Here is a 21,346-nt window from a genome sequence, read left to right as displayed (position 1 = left end):
GTATCAGGCAGAATGGTTTGCCATCACGTTCAACAAAAAATAGAAACTTTCCCACTCTGATAAAAACGTCCTGTGTTCATCTACATATTTTCGTTTTGCTGTGCATCTTTTCCCTGCCATTTCGAGAGCCCAATTGACACTAATAGTTTACTGGAATGTGTTTGCCCATCCTACTTTGTGGAATTTCACCACATGCGCTTTTGACGAAAATACTAAATTGAACTCAAGTGAAGCCAACACGCACAACCCCCCCCCCCCCCCCCCCCCACACACACACACACACACCTACACACACACACACAAATGTTGATATGAACATAAAAGAGCCGCATGCGGTTCGGGAGTTGCGGCTTGGCCAAACCTGTACTATACAACTTTATTTGTGTAAAATTTTCACAACAGCTGTCACACAAACAAAGCGGGAAAAACCGAAGACGTGCGTGTTCCGCCCACGCTGGATTTATTTGCACCTTTGAAAAGACACCGTATTGCCGCAGATGTGGCAAAGAGTACTTTTGGGCATCTGAGACGGAAGGATGTCCAAAGCATCACGTCACCTGCTCTGGTAGGAATGGTGGTGGGACGTTGAGGTCAACCGCTTTGGGGTTGGCTGAATCTTTGGTCGCAGGATGCCACACACTTGAAGACAGAAGCAGAAAAGCAGAGCTAAATGCAAAATGTACTCACCGGTGACTCCAATTTTTTCCCCCCCTGAAGAAATGGATGGACGGGTGGCCCCGGCTGGCCGGTGGGACTCTTGTTATTCTGACCCTTTTTAGTGCGCGTTTGGGGCAACAACCGTTTTTTGTGGCGCTCTCTTCTGGTTCAAGAGTGCCCTGCATGTGAATTTGCCTTTCCTGCCTTCTGATTGGATGAGCGCCGGTGTGACGCGGTGCCTCTGTCACCGTGGCGGGGGGTATACGTCGGCATCGGAGCGTCTGCCAACGTCTGAGACCGGCTGGCAGTGTATCGGAGGTGTCGAGTGCGGTGCCGCTGGAGCTCACTCACCAGCTGGTGTTAGGGCCACAGAATGAAGGCCAAGGAGAAGACTAGAAAGAGAAACAGAAACTTCTCCTCCAATTGTTTGATTTGTCTCTTGTGAGCTTCGATGAATTCTTTCAGCTCTTTGTTCCTCTAGGACGGACAAATGGAAAGTAGCCTTCAAAAGCCAGTAAGCGTGCAAGTAAGTGCCGGGCTGGCTTTGGGCCCTTACCTGTTGCGCGCTGTGCAGCAGATCCATTCTCTCTTGGAGGATGCAAGCGTCGCGCTCCCTCAACTCCCACATCAGGGCTCGCTTCCATTGGTCCACGGCGCTCCTAAGCTCTTGTCTCTGATCCGCCGTCAGCACGTCATTCACGCCAGCGTGGCTGGCTTTTTCGCCGTCCGTGGCGGGGCAGTCCCGCTGCGGTAGCGCCTCGTACAACATGGCCTCCAGCTCCATGATCCTCTGGGCCGCAATCCTCGTCCATCAGTAGTCCGGCGGGAGATTTGAGGGCGGCTTACCTTATGAGCCTGGTCCATGGAACGCTTCCTGAAGTCCAACTCTTCATCCAGGTAGCCCTTGTTAGGTTACGGATTCTAGTTATTGATCTGACTCCAAATTGCGATCAACACTTAACACATAAATTGCTATGTCCTAATCCACACACTGGCGCACCTAACAATTTTGCGAGTTCGTTCTGTCAAAGAGAAGACCAGTAGATCAATCAGACCAAATTTACCAATTATTTATTCCTGACAGAGCGCACTAATACAGGCCTGGGTCCCGGGTCCCTCACACTAAAACTCGTGCGTTTTTGTGACCACCAAAAGACGACACATTCTTCCGGGTTGCCCAGTTTTAAAGAAACACAATATGAATATTAAAGCATGCAAAATATTGTGAGATGATTGGTCGATGGCCATCTCCTCCCCGGTCCAGGTGTCGCTGAGGTCAGACGGTTGGGTTTTTCCCTTGAAGGCCGGTCTCATAGACGTGCTGTTGTTCTCGTTTCCTAACCGACCTTGGGATGGTCTCCTCCCGTACTCCCTATCTGGGCCTATTCCACAACACTTCGAAGAAAACAAGTTCATGCAGTTCGCACATTCCTGCCCCCCACCAATCCACACGTGCACTCTAATACTAGATATTAATATGATTATAAGTTTAACACAACCTTAAAAAATATGTTTGCAAACTCCCAAACGCACATTTCCCTTTATTCCCTCTCATGACCTCATTTATGAGGTCATCACCCGTTACCCTAGCAAACAGCCACCAGCGCGCTGTCGATCCTTCCTTCCCCCTGCGGCTCATGTTGAGTCAACAGGGTATATTGCCCCATCGGTGGCAACGGGCCAACGGTTTTCTCGATCAACCGGACAGTGAGTGATCTAATACATGGAATACAACAACAACCGCATAACATCATAATCGTAGTAAAAATAGCCACAGCAACAAGCACAGACATGATGAGCCCTTTCCAGTTTCCAAACGTTTTCATCCAATCAGACCAAATATCAGTGTGTACACCTGAATGATCTTTCATCTTTTTGTTCAGTGTCCTCAGTCCTTCCAACGCCCTGGTCAGTCGGCCTCCTGGTGCCGTGTTGTTTGGGATAAAAGTACAACATGCATCACCAAACATTCCACATACACCATGTTCCTTAGCCAATAGCATGTCCAACGCAATTCTATTTTGGAACGCCATTAACGATGTTGCAGCCAATTGTTCATGAACTGCGGCGAATGATTCAGCTGTATAATTACCCAGTCGTTGGACATTGTAATGAACGTAATTAATACGGTCTACATTTTTATTGGGGGTGATCCACAGGAAGATACTTTCGAATCCCGAGGCCACTTGATTAGCGAGTTTATACTCATCTGGTACACCCCGGGGCACTCCTATAGCGTCAATATATGTTGGATCGTCGTCGTTCAACCACGGGGGCAAAACGTCTCTTTTGGCTCGCTTCAGGAGCTCCGCCAGTGGGAACTCCAGGTCCCAATTGAGATTCTGTATTTCAATGGGGACAACCACCACAGGCATTATCAAAGACACGAGGGCACAGATACCTGATGCGTTCTTCGGCAAGCGATCATATAATTTGTCATCACCACACCACAACCAGATGTCTGCACGAGAGAGAGGAGAGGTTAAATTCAGTGACAAATTGACTTGGCACCATGTAGGATCTATTGTCCCAATACTTATGCCGGTTCCCTTTAACTTTAAACATGTCATATTTTGTTGAGTCACATGGTTGTCAAAAATGGGCTTTCTTTTTTCCAAGCCTACGACTGGGAAAATATCATCATAAATTAAACAATTACCACTAGTACTGGGCTGGGTCAACACCTGTAAGATACAAGATGATTCTACTGCCGCTGGTACAATTTTTAACACTACTCTTGCCTTAAGACAGACCACACAATCTTCACCAGTAGTATTAGCAGCTTGTTCTGCCATCAAAAGCCAATTATTATTTATAGCAGTGACTCCCGTGGTAATCCTAAACCAATCATCTACGCTCCTGACTGCTTTTGCGAGGATTCGAGGGTTTGTCGAGGGACTCAAGGATAATTCTTGTTCGGCATCCTCACCTTGACATAGGAACACCTGCCAATACGGGTAGCCATACATATATATGTTTAACTGGAAACCCCAGCATCCAATTGTGCGGCTTCCCAAATGTAAATCGTGCGAAGTATTAACCCACAAGGTGATGCCTGTCTGCGATTTTTCCCCTTTTATCATTTGCTGATGTTGTTTCGCTTGAACACTAGTCCCCCATGATTTATACCAATCTTTGGTGTCCCATACCAAATTTTTCCAACCCCTGTTTACCAACTCGTTGGTCAAATACCAATCATAATCCCGATAATCTTGTCCTCTAATCTGCCCGTTTACCAAACTATCAAACGGTATGGTAATTTGTACTGTCACGTTTTTAGGGATGCAAACCTGGATCCCCCATTTGAATGATTGAACCGGTTCGCAGAGTCCGCGGTGTGTCTGAGTGACCCCAGTCACCACTTGTCTTTTGGACCGAATGTTTAAATGGTACTCAGACACATTGTAATATGCTGTGGGGCACCCTGTTCCATTACAGTACCACAATGGTTCCTTAATTGGGGCGGGGTTTTTCAATTTATCGTTCAACCTCCCTTGACTTACCTTCCCCGCCATCTGCGTCATCTGAGTGGATAATTGTATGCCGTGACTCTCCAATGCCCTCTCAACCGAGAACAAACCAAACTCATTCCCTGAGCATTGAGAATAAAACAACCACATTTCTCCATACGTTAACTTCTTTTGTCCATGACATGAAGCAACAACAAACTGTCCATCTTCTTTACATTGGTAAATACATGTCCCTTCTCTATCGGGTGGGGCTAAATCCAATACTTTCTTTACTTGTTGAATTTGGTTCCTCCACACCCTTCTCTGGTACTTTTCCAATTTGTCATGTAATGTTTGGTTGGTCTCTGTCCAATTAGACAACGTGACATACGTTTGCCAATTTTTGCTGTCACATCTCTGTCTCAAACCTTCCTGTTCCTCTCGTGAGAGCTCTTCTGTTGTGTTCGCCTCAGCTTCATAGACTACTTTTCCTCTGCATCGGTATTGTCTGTTGGTGGGTGAATTTTGAATTTGGGACGTTTTCTGCTGGATGGTCTCATCAATTGTCATCAATGCCCACACAAAAAGACAACTCACACATAGCACTCCTACTAAAAATAATTCTGAAAATTCCGAAAAACCTTTCCTTTTCCGTATTGTTCCTTCTGTCCCCCCCCCTTTGGCCGGGTCCGGGACACGGCCAAACAGGAATACCTTCATTCTGACGGAACAAACTCTGGGGCCGGACGGAGTTGTGAGTAGTGATACCACCGGCGTCCTTTGAAGTCGAGCTGGGCCGCGTGAGACGTCCTGGCCAAGACACGAAAGGGGCCCTTCCACCGGGGTTCGGTCCACTTTCTGGAGATGACTCGGACGTACACGTACGGCGTGAGCTGTTTCTCCGCCGACACTCCTTCCTCCGCCGCGGCCGCAGCGGATTTCTCTCCAATCTGTGCAGAAACACTGGACACCAAAGCAGACAAATAGGACCAGTATGCTGCATGAGACAAATTTGGTACCGTAACATCCTCTGGTGGGACGAGCGTCGTTGCTGGTCCCGGCATTAGACGACCCGTCATCAATTCAAACGGTGCGAATCCAGTGCGCCTGTTAACGGATTGCCGCACAGACAACAAGGCAAGCGGGAGCGCTTGGAGCCAATTCATTGTCGTTTGAGCCATAATTTTGGCCAATTTCTCCTTTAGTGTTCGATTCATACGTTCAACTCCGCCCTGACTCTGAGGATGGTAGACACAGCCGAATCGATGCTTCAACCCCAAAATTGATTCTACCTTGGCCAAGGCTTTGTTGTTAAAGTGTGTACCATTGTCAGAGCGGATCAGGGCCGGGAAACCATGCGTGGGGATGTAATGGGTGATCAAAGCCTTGATCACAGCAGTAGAATCTTCCTTCGAGCACGGATATGCCTCAGGCCAGCCTGAGTAAGCATCAACCATCACAAGCAAAAAGCGTTTCCCATTCACTCTTGTACTCATGTCGGTAAAATCAATGATCACCTCTGCCCCCGGCCACGGGGCCGGTTGAAACAGGCCGGGCTTTGGCTTCAACGTAGGGCGTGCATTGAACGTCTGGCAGGACTCACAATTCGCAACGAAATTCCAGACCACGTCCGAGAGTCTGGGATGCCACCAACTCCGGAGATGGATCATCATGGCATGGTGGCCCACATGGGAAGGTGTGTGTGCTTGTGCCAGGACCTCCGCCATTAGCCTTCCTTCCGGAAGAGCGGGCTGGCCTTTGGGTCCTACCCACAAGCCATCCGATCGTTTGACAGCCTTTGCTGCCAGCCAGACTGATTTTTGTTGCGGGGACGTGGCATCCTGGGCGGCACACAGATCGGCATGTGAAAGCGACAGAGGCAAACAGGAGTCGGGGTGTTCCCCGTCCACAATCACTGGACCGCGGGACACCATCATGTCCGCTGCCCCGCCGTACCCGGCCGTCTGTTTGGCCAATTCATCAGCCGCTTGGTTTCCCCTGGCCACTAGGGTGTCAGCTTTAGAGTGACCAGGCACTTTGACAACGGCCACCTCGCTTGGGTATTTCAACGCCTCAAACAGCTGCAACATCAAGTCCTTGTGTGCAATCTCCGGGCCTCTGGCCGTTGTGAACCCGTTCTGTAGCCACCCTACCAGATCGATTAAGGCCGCCGACACCGCATAGGCAGAGTCAGAATAGATGGTCACGGCTTCCCCCTTACACTGCCGCAAGGCTAACACCAAGGCAAAGACTTCTGCCGCCTGGGCTGATGGGCGGGTGGTGAGCTTCATCACTTTAAGAGGCTGGAAGGAACCATCCCTCCACTCGACCGCAGCCGCGGCCGCATGGAGGGAGCCCTCTTTGTCTCTCCAACAGCAGCCATCAGTGAACACCACCCGACCGTGCCCGAGCGGAGTGGAATAGAGGTCAGGTCGGACTTTTGTCACTGTCTGGACCTTTAATGCACACTCATGTGGACCCACCAACAATTGATCTGCCATGTTCACTCCGGAATGGACATAGTTGACATTTGGAGCAGTCAATATTTTCAACAACCGTGTTTGTCGCAGCGGAGTCAACGTGAATGCCGCTGACGCGACAAATGAGGATACCGCATGATCAGTTAACACATAGATGGGATGTCCCATGACCGTGTGGGCTGTTTTGAGTAAGATCTTCGCCAGACCAGCAGCATATCTGGAACAGTCGGGTTGTCGTTGCTCAATGTTGTCCAAGGGGACGCTGCAATACATCAGCACTGCACGTCCATGCTGCATTTTCTGGTACAGAGCTCCATTCACAACTTTTCCTGAAACGGAGACATCTAAATGGAAGGGCAGGGTGTAATCAGGAGTGGCCAAAGCCGCAGCAGAGGCCAGCTCCTGCACCAGTGACACAAAGACCTCGGCAGCCTCCGGTGTCCAAACCAGGCAAGCCTTGAGATTCCTGGCCCCCTGTTCGCGGATCAGGGCTCGGAGGACACCGGTTTTGTCGGCAAAGCAGGGTATGTAGTGTCTGCTATAGCCGCATAACCCCAGGAATGATAGCATCTCCTGGACAGTGGTGGGCCGTGGATGACGGAGAATGGAGTTTCTATGCTCAGGCGACATGGCGAGGCCGCTAGGGGTCAACACTCGACCTAGAAAAGTGACCTGTTGGCGACAGCATTGCAGTTTCTTCCTTGACACCTTGAACCCTTTCTCTCCTAACCACAACAACACTTTCTTTGTTCCTGCAAGACACGCCTGCTCGTCTTTTGCTGCAATCAACAGATCATCAACATACTGCAACAATAAAGTGCCATCCGGCATTTGGCATGGTTCAAGGAGTTCCTTGAGGACCTGATTGAACAAACCTGGCGAGTTTTTGAATCCCTGCGGCATGCGAGTGTATTGCAGTTTCACTCCATTGTAGGTGAATGCGAACACGTGCCGCACTGAGGGGGAAAGCGGAAGGCAGAAGAAGGCATTGGCCAAATCAATCACTGTGAACCACTGATAGGCAGGGTTCAATGACGCTAGGATCCGGTGCGGGTCCGGCACGGGAAGAACAGGAGTGATGGTGACATCATTTACTGCTCTCAGATCATGTGCCATGCGCCATGTTTTCCCATCTGCTTTCCGCACTGGCCTCAGCGGGGTATTCCATTCGGAACACGACACTTCCAACACCCCTGCGTCCCAGAGGCCACACAGAGTGTCTTCCATGCCTTGGTCCGCCTCTTTCGGCCAACGATATTGAGGCCGTTTGATAGGCTGCGTCTCATCCATTTGGAGATCAATAGGGGCCACCGAATGACAAAACCCGACATCAAATGGACCCTGGGACCACAGTGTGTCGGGCAAGGCCGCCAGCATTACCTCAGCGTCCTCATGATCAGTTAACTCCCTACCGTGTGTGCGGGACACCAACATCATTTCCAGCAATCCTGTGTCTACCATGGTTTGTTTAATTTGGTATGCATTCTGAGACTCAGACCAGTACAAATTAGGAATGTGAGTTTTCCGCCAATCGGTCTGTTGCAACAACTGCTTGACCATTGAGCCCAATTGTCTGGCCTCGTGTCCTGGGGCAAGAGCCAGCGAAATGTGTGGCACCCCTTTCTCTGTCATTTTGAACCACTGCATTTGTTCATATGTCAATTCAGTTGCCGCTGCGACTCCCTCTTTACCAATCAAAATGCATGATGAAGTTAAATCCCACATGTGCCCTTCAATTTCTTCAAACAAATCCCGATATACATCATCACTTTTTCGATCATAATATAGCGTGCAATGCAAAGGATCAACAGGTGGGTGGTATGGCGTCAGTGAGCAGATCCAAGGCTTCCACAGTAGGTAGGTCGAGAACACACCGCCACCAGCAGGGGTCTCTGGCTCCAGCCTGGCCCAGTAGATGGTTGCAGTTTCTGCTTCTGCCGGTAGGGGCGCCATCAGCCACTGACCATGTTGTTGTAGCTGCTGTGAGCACTGGATGCTGACGCCATCTGGAAATTGAATAATCACTCCCTCTGGCCCACACAGAATTCTGGCTTGAACGGCTGACAGCAAGTCCCTTCCCATCAAATTGATCGGAGTGTCTGTGGAATGGATGTATTTGTGCCACAGTCTACACCCTGTCCGGGTGATCACAGTTTCAAGTGGTTTGGTAAAAGGCAGAGTACGTGGTTGTCCCGAGAAGCCGACTAAAGTTGTTGTTTTCTTTGACAGTGAGGATACAGGAAGGGCAGTGTTTATTGATGAATAAGTTGCTCCCGTGTCCACCAGCATCTTCACAGGTTTTCCTTCCACTGTCACATGAAGCATTGGCTCCGCCGGGCCACTGCTTTCCTGGCTCCCCGGGCAGCCCTATTCAAATTGTCCACACCAGAGATCATCATGTTGGTAGTACTGACCTCCGTGCGTTTGTGGCTGTTGCCAGGGCCGTCCACCGGATGGAGCTGTTCCTGCCTGTTGCATCGGCGCCCCGGGTTGGTATGGCGGGCCTCCGGCTGGGCGGGTGGCTCCGCGCGGTCGATACTGTGGACATTCTTTTGCCCAGTGATCGGTTTCGCCGCAGATGAAACATGCGTTTGTTGAATGGGGCTTGTATGTTGCCCTCCCCGGGTAAGCAGGTGCACTCCCTCCCCGGCCTCTGTATCCGCCCCGGAACTGGCCCCTTCCGCGCCCCACCACCTGAGGAGCCTGTGACATTTGCATTTCCTTTTTCTGTGATTTAGACTGTTTAGCTTCACCATGCATTTTTGCCAACTGTAATTTCAACAACTGTTTAGATAATGCGTCTGTCTCGTTTTCAACTTTAGCTTGTGACTCAGTGAACATTCTGCAGTGATGCAAAAGATGACGTTTAAATCGTTCTTCGGCACAAACCAGAATGTCAGGATCTGACATTAGCTGCTTCTTCACATCTGGCGGAAGTCCATCCAGCAGCGCCGTTCGGAAGAGCACCTCTGCCTCGTGCGTGAGAGCCGGATGTCGACCTGTGGTTTCAATCCAACTCTCCACACATGTTACATAATGTTGTGCAGGTGACATTTTCACATCATAAGGAAACATAGTGGGGGCCAGATCGGTGGGTTGTGGGAAAGTCAATTTAATGTTTTCAAACAGGGGCGCTGCTACTTGTGGCAAGGGCACCTCCCTCCCCAGTCTCGCTGTGCCTGCGGCTTCCTCAATTGCCTGCAGTTGCACCAGGGAGCATGCTCCTGCCAACATCTGGCGCATGTCACCGAGTGTACAGCTCTGCCCACTCATCAGAGCCAAAAATTTGTTCAGCCACACCTTGCCTCCTCTGTGAAGTGGGGGCATCTTTTCCATCATCGCGGTCACATCACGGAGCACCATGGGCTCGTAGTGCTGACCGCCCGATGTGGTCACCAGCGGACACATCAATTCATTTTTCTGCACCTCGGCCTGTGTCATCTGTCCCTGACCACTCCGCAAATTATATTTTCTCCGTGTCTCTCTCTCTCCCTGTCTGCACTTCTTTCTACTGTCCTGATTCGCGCACTCCAACATTTTTCTCTGTTGCATCACAACATCATCTTCTTCCTCCCCCTCGCTGCTTTCCCACTGTGGACGCTCTTGCTGTCTTCGCGCGCTCTTCGCGTCTTCTCGTCTCCCTCTCTCTGTTGCCCATTTTAACATCTGCGCTTCCTGTCTACGCTGCTCATCGGCTTGATCAATTTTCTTTTTTAGCGCCTCATTCTCGGCAGTAAGTCTATGCCAGCTTTCTCCTTTCGTCACATTGGACGGTTGAGGGCTCGGACCGGGGGTGGAGGTCTCCTCGCGGGATGTGTCCACCTCCCGGGCCCTTCGCCTCTCTTTATTTACTGCTTGTTCAATCAACTGTACAATACTCTGATCCGCCCTTTCGCCTTCGCCCTCGACATCCACTACCATTCTGCCACCCAGCGTCACCACCGGAGCCATCACTCCGGGGTCGCCGTACGGCGGCGGTCCAACATAGCTCACTCCGAGGGTGGGGGCACTCGGGTGTGTCACATCATGCAAAGATGGATAAATACCCTTGTATTCATTTCTTCCCTCGTCTATTTTCACCGCTTTCTCTACCTCCTCTGCTTTTCTCACATTAACAACACTTTCCACGGGCAGTTTCTTCTGAATGGCAAACAAAGCTGTTGCAGCTGTCGCAAAATTGTGCAAGGAGCGTCGCTCTTCCTCATTCTCTCTAATGTGCTTCTCGAGCACCTTCCGCTTACGCCAGCCGGCGCCTTTTTTCTCGTCCTCCAAGGCGAGCTTTCTTTTCAGCACCCCACTCTCTTTTTGCTGCAACTGCCGTGCCAGGCGTTCCATGTCCCAAGCTGTTGGGAAGCCCCTAAACAATTTGTCAGCTTCCAATTTCGCGAAGACTTTTCGGTGTCTCATTCGCTCCTTCGCCACTCTCTTTCGGTCAATACCACTCACAATTTGCGCTTCCACATCAGCATACATTCTTTCAATCTCACTCCACTCATTCCTCTCAGCACACACACTACTCTCATCACACAAACTCCCCTCATCACACAAACTCCCCCCAATTTGGTTGTTCATTTTGGATATTTTAGCGGTCTGATCTCTCACAGAAGGAACTGTTACCACCGGATATTTTTTGGGGAGGCCTCACTTCCCCCCGGGGATCTCTTTATTAACCCCAGCTATTTGAATACGATCGTCACCGCACCCTTGTCCGCCACGACGAAGCACTAGGTCCCTGACCTATCCGTAATACGCGTAAGTCCCTGACTTTACCGTACACGTTACACACGTAAGTTCCAAACTTATTCACCGTATGTATCTTCACTTCATGCACACCTTATTTGATCTGAACGACAGTCTCCTCTTAAATTTCCTCTTTCAATTTGCAGAATTTCGACTTATAGTAACAGGTATTCTGCTTACCTTATCGGTGATGAGCTCAGGGTTTGAGAAGACGTCGTACCAGCTCAACGTTGTGCGCTTATTCCCAACGGTTCGCCGACCGAGAGACAGTGTCCCTGACACTGTCCGGTGCCCTGGATGCAGACCACGAGTTGTCAATTACCCTTCTCTTGACATCACGTCCGCGGTCACCAAGAAATTGTTAGGTTACGGATTCTAGTTATTGATCTGACTCCAAATTGCGATCAACACTTAACACATAAATTGCTATGTCCTAATCCACACACTGGCGCACCTAACAATTTTGCGAGTTCGTTCTGTCAAAGAGAAGACCAGTAGATCAATCAGACCAAATTTACCAATTATTTATTCCTGACAGAGCGCACTAATACAGGCCTGGGTCCCGGGTCCCTCACACTAAAACTCGTGCGTTTTTGTGACCACCAAAAGACGACACATTCTTCCGGGTTGCCCAGTTTTAAAGAAACACAATATGAATATTAAAGCATGCAAAATATTGTGAGATGATTGGTCGATGGCCATCTCCTCCCCGGTCCAGGTGTCGCTGAGGTCAGACGGTTGGGTTTTTCCCTTGAAGGCCGGTCTCATAGACGTGCTGTTGTTCTCGTTTCCTAACCGACCTTGGGATGGTCTCCTCCCGTACTCCCTATCTGGGCCTATTCCACAACACTTCGAAGAAAACAAGTTCATGCAGTTCGCACATTCCTGCCCCCCACCAATCCACACGTGCACTCTAATACTAGATATTAATATGATTATAAGTTTAACACAACCTTAAAAAATATGTTTGCAAACTCCCAAACGCACATTTCCCTTTACCCTTCTGGTTGCAGAACATATCCTAGCACAGCTCAAGGTCAGAATTGTTGGGGCACATTGCCCCGAGTTCCCCTTGGCTGATGTCGCGTGTCTGTCTACCTTCTCACTTTCAATGTCCAACATCTTCTGTTGAAGTGCTGACTTGGTCACTTTGATGTATTCTAACCACTGAGGAAAGGCTGCTGTCACATAAGCAGAATGCGAGAGCGTGCGTGGACGTGCGCGTTACCTTCTCGGCTAGGGTGGGAAGGGTCCTGGCGTGAATCACGACCACCTGCTCCTCGTTGGTGAGATTCTGCAAGAGCCCAAAGGCACAGCGTCAACAAGGTTCTTTCAGCGCAAAGCCTTCCAAAAGTCACATTTGAGCCGCCGAGTCTCGTGGAGTGCGAACATAAGGAGTTCGACATACACTTACGGCGTTATCGCCCAGGATGTCCAGCTTCTTCATCAGATCACTGATGACGATGTCCTGGGGAAAGGCGCAAGGAGCAATGTAAGGTGTTCTGGGACCTCAGGTTAAGGTTAGGGTTGCGAGGGACGCCTTACGTACGCTCACGCCGTCGGCCTCGCAGTAGATCTGCAAAGGGCTGAGGCCGTCTGGGAAACGGACTTGCAGAAACTTCAAGACGGGGGAGCGCCACTCCCTCTCCTGAAAGGCAGAGGCATGCATCCGTCCGTCCGTCCGTCCGTCCGTCACATCTCTGGCCTCAAAACGCTTGTGCGAGTCTTCCCACCTCCAGCTCCAGGATGCGGAACTCAAGCAGTTCGTTTTGGTCTCGGATATCCTGGATGTGCTCTTTCAGACGCGCTTCTTCCGCCTCCATCCGCCTGACCTGAAAAGACAGTCAGACCTCATCTGCGGGGCTTCCGGACGGGTGTGACGCCAAGCGACTCCGCCCAGCGCCTTTCTTTCCGTCACCTTTTCGGCCAACTGCTGATTGCTCTGACGCAGCAGCTGCTTCTCCTCCACCCACTTGACATTCTAGAAGAGACAAACGCGTGGACAGCTTTGGAATGTTGTGTCATTTTCATCCACAAATTCTTTGGTTGACTGGAAAATGACATTTGCTTTTCTCCACATTTTCCCAGCCACGTTCAGGGGGGGGGGGGGGGGGGGGGGGGTTGTTGGTCCAGTAATGCCAGACGAATGAGTGACTGAAGAATGTAGCTATTTTGTCTGAGAAAAAGGTGTGCTCATTGATAAGCTTACCTGTCCTTGTTGCTTCAGCGCTGACTCCAGATCTGCTACTCTGCTTTGATAGTGACCCATTTCTACTGTCATGTAACATGGGGGGAAGAGATGGTGCAAATGGTAAAATATGGATTGTTCACAGGAATAAATTGGCAGAGCTGAAATTCCAAATTTGTCCAAAAGATGGCGCCAGACCAAAACATGAGACCAAAAAAGGGGCCAAAATAAGCTAAGCAAGTTAAAATAGAAATAAAACAGGAACACGGTGTCGGATTGTGAGTCACGCATGGACGCACAAATGTGATTTTTACTTTTTGATTTCTTTGCTTGGCTAAAAATGTATTCTGTAACAGCTTAAAGCAATATTGTTAGTCAATTCGATCAAGGGACCCGTCACTATGAGAATAGTGGCGTGACATAAATTGTTTGGAGAAGCACAAATGTGATTTTTACTTCTTGATTTCTTTGCTTGGCTAAAAATTGATTCTCTCTTTCATGAACTGTGTTTTGCAATCGAATTGTTCTGGGATTGAATGATTTTATTAACACGGGTATCAGTGGGTGAAATTGTTCGGTTTCTGGAGTGATTAAGATTTGTAATTCTATTTCATGTTTCTTCAATAAATGTGTTGTGTATATTCATCTACTTTGTTGTGCGCTGATTTGTACTGAATGTACAATCGATGGTTCGGGGTTGATTTGACAATTTGATTAATGTGCAGGGGGTTATTATGGTATAACATAGGACCGTAATAAATAAAAGTAACATCAGACAATTTTAGAGAATTGAATAACTTTCGTAGTTATTTGAGACACGAGTGAATTTCAATCCGTTTGAAAGTTTGCTTCGTCTGAATAAATTAACGGAAGTGTTTGAATCGGATTATCGGTTTGGTGTAGAACTGAAAGTAATTTAATTATTTGAAGGGCGCAGGCCCGTTTCCCCTTTTGACGGGCCGCGTAAAAAGTAACTCCGAACATGTTAGAGAATTAAATAACTTTCGTAGATATTTAAGGGAAGAGTGATTATTGAAAGAGGTGCGTTTGACACTACCATCAGCTTTTCTCTGGTCTGAAAGGAGGAGGAGGGAGGCTCCTCCTCCTCCTTTCAGACCAGAGAACACCCGAGGCTGGGTGAGAACGGGGAGGCTGCGACCCGGCCGGGGGTTGCGGGAAGGGGCGCCACCTTGATCTCTTTCTCGGCGTCGTAGTCCCCTCCGCTGGTCTGGGCTAGCAGAGCGTAGGCTCGTTGCAGCGCTTGATATTCTTGCGTCAGCTGGCGGTAGCGAAGCTCCGCCTCCTCATGCACACACCAATGCAACACAGCACTAGTACCAGAATCAGTCAGACCGGCGACAAAGCACCCGCGACGCAAAGACGAGTCCGATTCCAGGCTGAAGAGGAATGTTTGGCGCCAATACGCTGGCAGAAATGGCGGGCTACCTCTTCGGGTTCCGTGTCGGGGGTTCTGTCGGTGTGAAAAGACAAGGACGATCCGTCCGAGTCCACCAACACGTCTTCGTCGTAGCCGTAAAATGTTTCGATGACCTGCGGGCGCGGAAGCAAACATCTCTCTGAACAAACTGAAGCGACACCTCACGATGAATCGACGAGAGGAACGATAGCGAGAAAAAGGCCATTTCATCTTGCGCAACACCAAGCAGCCGCAAACAAACAGACTCACCTTGCAGGACCTCACGCTTTGTTCCTCCTCAGAGATTCTCGATGTCGGTATCGTAGCAGCAAATCTCTCTCCTGTCGACACAAATAATCCGCCTTTGAGATTCTTTGGATGCAAAGGGAACGAACGGCTCCGGCGCAGAAACAAACGCGACTCACGATGACATTTCTGACATGAGCTCCTGTCTCCAGAGCCTGAAAAACCCGTCACCGGCGATGATTGGAGGGACGCTCGTCTTTTCCAAAAGTGACAACTACAGGGTGTGTCAGGGTTTTCCAGATTATCTTTATCGTATGATTATGTTGCTTTGACTTTGACTGCAACCTGTAATAAATAATATTATTTATCCCTTATTTATCCCTATCGCTTATCCCTTCCTACACAAAGTCGTAAAACATCCCTTGCTATGTTTTGACTAGAGGTCAAGGGCTTTCTCTATTCAATCCACTCTTACACCCACCCTGTTTCTCTTAATAAAAATGCTCGTGCGGGAGCCGAGAGTCAGACTTCATTCGTACAACGGATGGACTCTCCACCTGCAGGTGTCCAAAAGAACTTACTTGTCTCCCGTGTGGTTCTTGCAAAATAAGTTGGAGCGAGCGCAACTCTAACAGGGTGCATTTTGCCACTAGCTGCCTACGGACAATGACGTCGCGCTCGCGGCTCATGGTTGACGGGCTGAGCAGCCGGGCGAGTCCGTCGTTTTCAGCGCACAGCGAGTGGCAAAGGCGCTGACAAAACGGGAGCTTTGAGCTGCTGAAAACGGCAAAACAAGTCTAAAGCGTGTTCAAACGCGTGCGCACAATGCTCCTGCTTGAAAGGTCGGAGTTTAAGGGGCCAATTTTTTGGATGGCGGCCGCCGGCCAAGCTTTGGACGGAAAAGGTTTCCTGGCGACAGCGAGCGAGCGCGGCGCTGCCGTACGTGCACCGAGTCACCTGCCTGAAGACCTTGGACAAGTCGTCGATGATGTGCCGCTGCTCCACAACTTGAAGGAACTCCATTTCACCGTCCTGCTGGCCGCAACCGCGCTCCAGGTCATTGAGCGAACTAGGCCTTCTCTGTGGAACACAAATGCAGTGGACTCTGTTGGCACGCCGCCGTTGTCCGCGTCGACTTACCAAGCTTGCCATCTCCTCGTTCTCCTGGGTGACAAAGCGCACTTTGTTTTCAAGGCGACACAGCACCAGTGAGAGTTCTTCATTCTTCCTGCTCAGGCGTTTGTTTTTGTACAGGAGTGGCAGAAACTGGCTTTCTGTTTCTCTCAGTCGCTTAAGCTGCAAGCATGAAGTGCGGGATGCGAAAGACGCACAACACGCGGGCCAGAACGTATCCATTCCTTTTGCATCGGTTTGAACGGAATCGTGGCTTTGGCTCCCAATAAAAGACATCTACCAGGCAACCGACTCGCCGCGCCGCTCAACTAATAAGCAAGCGCAATGGGTGCCTCGCTGGATGGCGCGCATCAAACGTAGCGCAAACCTTCAAGCGTGCCGTCAATAAATTACCAGTTCATTGCGCTCTTCAGAAAGCAGGGCGTTTCGATCCTCCAGTTTCCTGATGACTGCGCTGAGCTCAGCGATTTTCAGATGAAACCTTCGCGTGTCCCGATCCTCCTGAGACTGAAAACGCCCCGCAACACACACACACAACCACTCGTTCAAAGTTCAAAACTGTTTTTGTGCTACCTTCCTCCAGCAACGAACTAAGTCATGCGTACTGCAAGTGTGTGATGAGGTGGCTTACGCTATGAAGAGGATTGCTAGTAGCGCCGTTGACCCCACTTCCAGGGTAGTTTAGGCCCGCCCTTTGGGAATCCCTCAGGGCAGCGATCTGCTGCTCGGCAGCCTGAGTCTGCAGCTGAAGGCGGTGGACGTGGCCGGCCCCAGGGATTTATCCAAAACACTAACCGCTCTGTCTTTCAGCTTGATCTCATCCATCTGGATGTACAAACGGGGAGCGCTCAGGCAGGCGGGCAAACTCATTTGCCAGAATTGTGACAAAAACAAAGAGAGCAACCGGCCAATTTTTATCTTGAATCGACTAGAACACCATTGCTGTGACAAAAGCGAAGCGAGCAACCGGACGTTTTCTTCTTGTGAAATAGAATAGAATAGAATGCCTTAGGTGTCATTGCACTGCAGGTATACAACGAAATTGGGAACATAGCCACGCACCGCGCATCTGATCAGTCCTACCAGTCGGCGGATCTCCCTCTCGCAGTCTCTCTTGGTTCGGCTCAGCTCCTCCCGATGCTGGTGATGAGCCGATCGGAGCTCGGCCGCTCGGGACTGCCAGGCCTGCTGGGCCGCTGCCAGGGCTTCTTCCGCGCTCCTGGTGGAGGCGACACCGCTCGGTCTCCCGACACCGCCGCGTCTCCTCCACTTCCGCCAGCAAAGCGCCCCCGCTCCTCACCTGAGCAGACATTGCGCCACATCGGGCCGTTGAGACCGCAACGGAGCGCCGCGACGCTTACTGAGGACAAGCTACACAATACGGTAGCGGCCGCATCGGAGCCCGACGTGGCGTGCGGATAGTCAGACACGGATTGAGCGGATCACCTTGTCCATGGAGCCGTCCCTCAGGCTGAGGACCAAGGCATTCAGTCGCTGGATCTCTCCATCTTTGATTTTGATCACTCTCATCAGCTCCATTTCATGCTGCCGCAGTAATGTTTCCCTGGTAACGGCTAACTCTTTCTGCTTCTCCTCATGGAGTTTGCTTTTGAGTTCCGTCATGGCGGCGGTGGCACGGTGGTGCTCCGCCCGCAGGTCCTGACTTCTCTCTCTCTCCAGACAGCTGACCTGACATGACTTAGACAAACTTTATTGTCATCTTGTCTGCACATGGTGCATACAAAACGAAATTTCGTTGCACACGGCTTACAACAAAGTAGTGATATTGCAGTTGAATAGAAGTAACATATCCTATGAAAATATATATATACATATACTGTATATATATATATATTACAAATAAGTATAAAGTGCAGCAGTGCTAATTATGCAATAGTGCAAGTAGGCAAAACAGTATTCAAGAGTGTGCAGAGGAATGCTAAACCATGTATTAAACTTCTATTTAAAGGGTTTACACAAGTTCAGTAAAGTTGGTAGTGCGAGATAGTGCAAGATAGAGGTCCGTAGTGTCATAAAGTACAGTTCTGTGAATGTGTGATGCAGAGTTCAGTTTAGAGCTCAACAGTTCTAATGTTCAACAGTCTGATGACAGCAGGGAAAAAGCTGTTGCAGAACCTGGTGGACCTGCAGCGGATTGTGCGAAACCTCTTCCCAGAGGGCAGCAGGGAGAACAGTCCATGGTGGGGGTGTGATGGGTCATTGTTGATGTTACGGGCACCGGACATGCAGCGCTGAGATGAAATGTCCTGAATGGAGGGAAGAGGAGCCCCTATGATCCTCTCTGCTGTCCTCACCACTCTCCTCACGTTCTTCCAATCGGAGGCGGTGCAGCCTCCACACCACACAGAGAGTCAGCTTGTCAGAATGCTCTCTATGGTGCTCCTGTAGAACGTCCTCATGATGGGTGGGGGCAGGTGGGCTCTCCTCATCCTCCGCAGGAAGTACAAGCGCTTCTGTGCCCTCTTGATCAGTGCCGTAGTGTTCATAGTCCAGGTGAGGTCTTCTGTGATGTGGACCCCCAGGAATTTGGTGCTGCTGACCACCTCCACAGCTGAGCTGTTGATGATCAGTGGAGCGTGGTGAGGCTGGTTTTTCCTGAAGTCGACGATGATCTCCTTCATCTTCTCCACATTCAGGATCAGGCTGTTGTCTCTGCACCAGCCCACCAGCTGCTCCACCTCCTCTCTGTAGTCCAGGTCGTTGTTGTCTCTGATGAGCCCCACCGCCGTTGTGTCGTCTGCGAACTTCACGATGTGATTGGTGGTGAACCTGGGGACGCAGTCGTGTGTCATCAGGGTGAACAGCAGGGGGCTCAGGACGCAGCCCTGAGGGGAGCCTGTGCTGAGGGTGATGACATCAGAGGTGTTCTGTCCGACCCGGACTGACTGAGGTCTGTTGGTGAGGAAGTCTAGCAGCCAGTTGCGAAGGGGGGTGTTGAAGCCCAGGTGTTCCAATTTTCCTACTAGATGCTGTGGGATGATGGTGTTAAACGCTGAGCTGAAGTCCAGGAACAGCATCCGAACATGGGTGTTCTTCTCCTCCAGGTGAGCCAGGCTCAGGTGAAGAACGGAGGAGATGGCGTCCTGAGTGGAGCGGTTTTGCCGGTCGGCAAACTGGAACGGGTCAAATAATGGGGGGAGTCTGGAAACGATGTGATCTTTAAGCAGCCGTTCGAAGCACTTCATCATGACCGGAGTCAGTGCAACAGGCCGGTAATCATTAAATGAGGTGATTTGAGGTTTCTTCGGCACCGGAATGATGGAGGCAGTCTTAAAGCACGCTGGCACTGTGGCTTGGCCCAGCGAGGTGTTAAAAATGTCTGTGATGACCCCAGCCAGCTGACTTGCACATTCCCTGAACACACGCCCAGGAATGTTGTCGGGGCCAGGGGCCTTACGGGGGTTGACTCTCCTCAGGGTCTTCAACACATCGGCGGAGTCAAGGCAGAGTACCTCCTCTTCCTGATGGGGGACAGTTTTAACTGCTGGAGTGCCGTTTAGTGCCTCGAACCTCCCAAAGAAGTTATTTAGACCATTTAGAAAGTCAGCATCAACTTCACCCACCGGGGGGGGAGGGTGAGTTGTAGTCTGTAATCGCCCGTATGCCTTGCCACATACTCCTGGTGTTGTTGGCGTCGTGGAAACGATCCTGAATTTTTCGACTGTGGTCTCGCTTCGCTACCCTGATGGCACGGTTCAAGTTGGCTCTCGCTGTCCTCAGTGTCTCCTTGTCGCCAGACTTGAAGGCAGAGTTCCGCGCTCGTAGCGTTTGACGTACCTCCTCAGTCATCCAGGGTCGTTGGTTGCCCCGGGTGATGATATTCTTAGTGGTGCTGACGTCCTCGGTGCATTTGTTGACGTAGGCTGACACAGTCATGGCACACGCATGTCAAATCTACATCGGGGAAACTGGGAGGGAGGGAGGGAGGGAGGGAGGGAGGGAGGGAGGGAGGGAGGGAGGCCGGGAGGGAGGCAAGCAGGGAGGCAGGCAGGCAGGGAGGCAGGCAGGGAGGCAGGCAGGGAAGCAGGCAGGGAGGAAGGCAGTGTCTGTCTGTTGAGGTTTTCACCTTGTTCTTCTCCTGCTGAAGTTCTAACTGGACGTCCATCAGTTTGGCTCTCAGCTCGTCATTGGCGGCCTGAAAGGCGTCCGTTCGCTCCGCCTTGACCCGCCCTGCCGGAGCTCGTTTGGACATCTCTTACTCGAGTCTCGCCCGGTCGTCAGTCAGAGATCACAACATTTGTACCTGGAGAGCACAAACGCAGCGCTGTTTTCCACTGGCTTCGGACTCAACTTCAATCGGTACCGTAACGTACAACATCATAAACATAGATCTAGCTTGACTTATTCATTGAATAAATGCATTTGGTTCTTCAAAACTGCATCACGCAACATAGCGTGACCGAGACGGCCGTTATCCACCTGCGTGAAGTTATTTGGTGAAATGAATGAGATGTTTAAGACACCATCGTTCTGTCTCTATGTAGATGAAGGGAAATAATCGATTGCTGAAGGTCCAAAGGTGTTGTGATAAACAAATAAACATATTAGTGACATATTTGTGATAAACATATTAGGCAGGATAATCACATATGTTAACTTGACTGCCCACACTGTATTTATTTATGGTTATTTGTTAAATCGAGTACTGTTAGACATGAAACAGGAAGTGTTTAACATAAATGGACGACGAAAGGGGTACTCACCATTGTAGCTCCTGCTGGTCAATGATACGAGCCTCTTCTTGCAGTGGAAAACATACAGCCAACAAACACCGTGGAACCTAAAGGAAGGAAATTAAACATTAACATTTAGCCTCAACCAACATTCACAGATACAACGCAACGCAAACTACACAAACATAAATCTTTTAAAACACAATGAGTTGTACTTACCGTGTACGCTCTAGACGGTCCACTTGCAAGCAGAAAATAAAGATATTTCTGTTGATAATCGTCGTGTTTGTATCCGTTGTCTCGCTCAAGGCCATTGCGCCCACAGATTTGAATTTTGGCCA

The 21,346-nt window shown here is 50.1% G+C and overlaps 1 pseudogene; it reads right to left on the bottom strand.

Annotated features, from left to right (window-relative positions):
- Positions 1-433: 433 nt before the first annotated feature.
- On the bottom strand, positions 434-20,567 carry LOC125973865 (janus kinase and microtubule-interacting protein 3-like; annotated as a pseudogene).
- Positions 20,568-21,346: the final 779 nt, after the last annotated feature.

The sequence above is a fragment of the Syngnathus scovelli genome, chromosome 8 (genome assembly GCF_024217435.2).
Source record: "Syngnathus scovelli strain Florida chromosome 8, RoL_Ssco_1.2, whole genome shotgun sequence".
NCBI classification, from domain to species: domain Eukaryota; kingdom Metazoa; phylum Chordata; class Actinopteri; order Syngnathiformes; family Syngnathidae; genus Syngnathus; species Syngnathus scovelli.
Note: the sequence above shows the minus strand (reverse complement) of the source record. Positions and strands in the feature narration are given on the sequence as shown.